The sequence below is a fragment of the Pelobates fuscus genome, chromosome 13 (assembly GCF_036172605.1).
Source record: "Pelobates fuscus isolate aPelFus1 chromosome 13, aPelFus1.pri, whole genome shotgun sequence".
NCBI classification, from domain to species: Eukaryota; Metazoa; Chordata; class Amphibia; order Anura; family Pelobatidae; genus Pelobates; species Pelobates fuscus.
In genome coordinates, this window is record NC_086329.1 from 109,654,011 (window position 1) to 109,659,206 (window position 5,196).

The 5,196-nt window shown below is 36.7% G+C and overlaps 1 long non-coding RNA gene across 1 annotated transcript; it reads right to left on the minus strand.

Annotated features, from left to right (window-relative positions):
• Window positions 1-2,098: 2,098 nt before the first annotated feature.
• On the minus strand, window positions 2,099-4,274 carry LOC134583051 (uncharacterized). The gene is made up of 3 exons (XR_010086303.1): window positions 4,179-4,274; window positions 3,113-3,156; window positions 2,099-2,214 (listed from the first exon to the last, which is right to left on the minus strand). It is a non-coding gene; the product is annotated as an uncharacterized LOC134583051 (long non-coding RNA).
• Between the last annotated feature and the right edge of the window lie 922 nt (window positions 4,275-5,196).

Below are 5,196 nucleotides of genomic sequence, written 5' to 3' on the forward strand. Positions count from 1 at the left end.
ATTAAAACATTTTCCTATTCCTTTCAGGTCCGTATACATTTCTCGTTTCCCAAATTGTATTCTATTGATAGCTTGTTATTTTTTTAGCTGATTAGACGGCATCTTGTCTGCCTTATCATTTTTGAAATACCCAGATTGTTTGAATTTTTCGAGGCTCCAACTTGTTTTCTTGATTTTATTTTTAAGAGTCAGTATTCCTGCCGATCTAGATGAGGTGGGATTTTATTTATTTATATTTTGAAGGTTATAAAGATCAATGTATCGTGTATTTACATTTTTCCCTCGCTTTCCCTCTCTTTTGTATCAATGTATCGTGTATTTACATTTTTCCCTCTCTTTTTGTTTTCTATAGCCCCCATATTTGTCAGACATACTCTACATACGCTTTTAAAGTCGCACCATAATAAGGATTTGGAGGTTACAGAATTTTGTTTTTTTGGTAATTTCCCGGCATTTCCTTTATTTTCTTTATTTGCTAATAGTTTTTCAGTCTCCATTCTCTTTGTTGAGGGTGTTCTTCTCCCCCTTTTTAGAACCCATATAAGAGCATTATGGTCTGCCCAAACTATCTCTTTAATAAAGCTTTTCTTTATATTATGAAGTGTTACTTAAAGGAAGACTCTAGTGCCAGGAAAACAAACCTGTAGGGCACTATAGGGTTATTAGGTCCCCCTCTCCCTAGTGAGGATCATTTGAATTAAAGCTTGGTGGCTTGTCTAAACATTAGAAATTAGCTGCAGCATCATCCCTAGTCACTCAGCCAACCACAGCTCTAACTGTCCCGACGCACGTTTCACCAGATAATGGGTCTTCCGGTGGAAACAAATCTAAAATACCAGAGATTTAAATATCCCGCCCTTAGTTGTGGTTGGATGCTGATTCAACCAATCAGGCTGAAGGGTTGGGATGACATGAATGAAAATTGGTAACTTTTTGTGAACTGGTATCCTTAGGAAAGTTAGCCCATAGTAAAAAGCAAATAATAAATAAAAAGAGATAATCACTGAGTAATATGTCTGATTGCGATACTCTTAATAGAAGAAAAAAGGCAAATAGATAGATTGTGTATAAGTCTTGGATTTAGAATAGATCCAAATATTTATTAATATTTTATTTTAAGATATTTTAAAATCTACTAAATGTGTTACGAAAGACCAGCTATATAGTTATAGCTCAAAGATTGTCTTAATATATCGTCGTGTTAATGTCTGATACACACCCTTAATGTAGAAGCAATAGGTATTTTGAGAGGAAAAAGATATATAGATATTTATACTTGTATCGGAGGTGTGGGACGTAAAAAGGCAACACATAGCTCCTATATTTACGTTTCCTTCATTTGGGATAATTATATTTCGGACTTTATGTTCAAACATTTATACTGTTCACTTATAAACATTATTTTCCCCTTCTGGTTAATTGTTAACTTTTATTATCCAACTCATGTGCCGATTTATTGTACTAATATCGTCTTTGGAATACTTGATATACTTTGTTGTCATATAGATCAGATATTCTCTACCTGCATACTTGAGCCGGAAGACATGGTTCCAAATCCGATTACTTCCCACAACTTCGATGCTTAATTATAGTCAGTCTCAATATCTTCACTCAACTCATTAACTGCCCAAAGGTATTTTTTTTTTTTTTATATTGTTCAGTGGAATTCCAAGAATTTAGTTTCCCTTTATGTTTTTTTTTTATATTGGGTTCAGACTGTATTCTGCCTGATTATGTTCCCCTGCTCCCTACTCCTTTTTTCTCAATTCTATTTTCCACTTTTGTCAGACAATTAGACACCAATAATGACATGTATTTGCAGTGTAATTTGCATTTGTGTGCTGTTATATGTGAATCCTTCCGTCCGCTGTATTTTCTCTGGGAATTCAGATGCCTCCACAGCCCGGGCAGACAAAGTTCAGTGTCAAACTCTGCGTGGCTCAGGTCACTGCGTCTCCCGCTGAGCGGTGCGTGTTACGTCCCACACGTCACTGTTGCACCCTGAGATACATTTCTAATAAAATTCCCAAAGGTGTTAACAGATATATATATATAAAACAAAATCATTTCAACAAAAGTGGAATAGAATTTTAAATTATTTGGCTAACATAATAAATTAGTTTGGTCAGTATAGCATTTTTTGGGAAGTGTACATTCCTGCTATTTTCTGTTTGTTAGATAATATACGTCCAGTTGTGAATATATAATTCTTTCCTGAAAAACAGAAAAACAGAAAAAGGTTAATAAAGCATTCAGAGTTCCATAACCAAACATTCAGGAGAGAAGATAAAAAATGGCACATTTTAGGACACAGTAGTCATATTTGAAAATGATTTCAGTTTGAATTGCTTCCATGTTATCTTTTGAGGGATACAATTTGGGATTTCTTTGCCAACTTTAAGACATGCCTGGTTAAGAGACACCGAACACATGCATTTTCGCTATCTTATTGCAGTTTACTGAAATACAAGTAAATTGTCCCATTATTGCAGGGTTTTACATGATGATTACATTTATATCATTTTGTCACACGTGCTTTGTTTGATCTTGTGATTTTCATTTTGCTGATTAGTATAGGGGAGGTAAAATATGAAATAGCAGTGCCCCCTCAGATTCTCTATAAACTATGTGTCTGTTAGTCCACTTATGGAATTAGCTGGCGCTATAGAAATAATAAAATATTAATAATAAAAGACGGAGGACTAATAAATAGACCCACAAACCCTTGGTTATGTGTTTAAACGCCTGCAGAATGCAGTGTAGGGGGTTCTCTCTGAAAAAATACTGTGCCAGACGGTTATCCAGTCCCCTGTCATTAGTGCTTCTGATATTAAGAAACATTCCCCCATAATATAAAATAGAGTAACACTAATCGCATCCAATAACTCATGTTACCTCAATGTCTACTTAATGATAGATACATTCGGCAAACTAATAAACTCGCAGCGCACCAAAAATTCCCAATTCAGGCATTTCCCGAAACTGTGAATTTTGCTTAGCCTTTGGAACTGGGGTTGGAACCTCTGTTCTAGACCCATTTCATTTTTGTTTTTTGAATTCCCATTTAGAGTGATCGCCCTTGTTCTCATCTTATCACCTGGCACATTATTACCTGAGTCACTGGTTCTGTTCTGTGTGACTCACAGGCTGCTGTAACTGAAATATAAATAATACAAAAGCATTAGGCAGGTCTAAGGACATTTAAATATCATAAAATATCAGTATTACATTAGGAAGCATTGGCTGAGAGTTAAACTGTTCTATTCTTTCCCAGGCCCCGCTCTGCCCTAACTCATGGAAACGATGTCAACCATAAAAACATCACCTATAATGCTGATATCTGATTGGCTGCCTAGAATACTGATATCTGATTGGCTGCCTTGCATGGCCTTTACTTGTTTGTCAATAACAGTGACCGAGAAACATGGGTTGTAAATAAACCTATAATAATAAAGTTAGTAGATCCAGATATGGTGAGTGACCTATACCTTGGGGTGGTGGTGAAGGACATCCAAGGCCAATCTGCTAAATAAGGTCACCTTTACTGACTGGTGAGGAAGGTTCTTAAATACACGCATACTGCATCCTAGAACCCACCAGGAGGGAGCCGAGGGTATTGAGTTAATACCGCGGGGGCAATAAAAGGTTGTTAGAGAGACAGGAAACTAAACATATGTTTTCTATAGGTTGATTCAATGAACTTGATTGGTGAATATTTGCAGGAAAGTGGAATAAACTTTTTTCACCGAGTTGCAATGAAATAAAACATACTGGATATACACTTTAAAATACTTTTCTAATCTAAACATAATTAAAATTAGCCTACACTGAATGTGAGAACACAGTATCCAAGCAATGTGTGAAGGCACATATCACTTTATTGGTTGGTAAATACCACATCTTAAATTCACTAGCTGTAAAAAATAAATAAATAAAACCTCTGTGTAAACAGCAGGTGGCGCCATAAATGTATCACATAATATAGCACCAAAAACATACAGAATAAGTTACAAAAGAAGAAAACATTTAATAAAAGTTAAACATCTTATTTACCCAACTATATTCTATTTTACATCATAAACTGAGAGCAACCTTTCAAAGTGCCCGAGTGGCCTGGTTGTCTCTCTTGCTTGATACATGCCAGCAGTCATAGTTAGAAGATGTTCTGCGTATGTTACCTGCTTTCTTTCTTAGAGTCCAGGTGAGGTGCGCACAGAGCACCAGGAGAAGAAGAATGACCGCGGTCACCGCCGGTATCACCAGGGATTTACATGTACCAGCAGAAGAAGGAACTGCAGCTTCACCACAAAAACACAATCAAACAAGACAATGTTTAGTAGCAAGTCAAACTAAACTAATTTATTTAATACATAAATCACACTTCTCTAAGAGTGTCAGCCCACAACAAATAAAAATATGTTAAATTAGGACTGTATATTGTAAGGTAGTTCGATAAAAGAAATCTAGTTAATAAATACATATACAATATGCAAGATAAAACAAAGAGAATAAAGTCGGAGTATATAGACACAGTATAACCAGTGGGGAGACCCTCCACTAAAGAAATCCAGAGTCGACAACGAGTACCTAAAAAATGTAATAGTAAAACACTGTGGGGCAGGGAGCTCTGAAACCCACCGAACATGTGTGTGAACTAAGGGTGATGGCATTGTACCCCAAGTCAGAATAACTCTGGGGCCAACCCAAATCAACTTACCCTGTTCGCCACACCACGCCAAGCTGGGGGAGCACACAGATCTGCCGCCAATCGGTGTATACGTTAACTCACCTCGGCCGGTAACTTTTAAAAAGGCCACGGTCGAGTGGAAAAGATTGGCCTGTAGACTAATAGCTGTATAAGGAGGACCTGTAGTCTACGCGTTTATCTCATGCTGAGAATTTATCAAGACTGAGGCCCTAGAAATGGATGCTGGATATAAATACCCTTCGTTGGGATGCCTGGTAAGTAGAAGGGTTGATGTCATCAGAGACGCAAAGAAAGATTTCAGGATCGGTGGTTAATTAGCAATGAAAACTGGGCACATACAATCACAATTAGTTTAGCACAAAGAAGGGGGGAAAAGGGTCTTAAATGTTGATAAACAACTTTAATACAGGGAATGTTGTATAAAGTGTCTTCAAGAATTGGCAGTGAAATACAAATGATTAAGAATGTCCTCAAAAACAGCAGAAGAC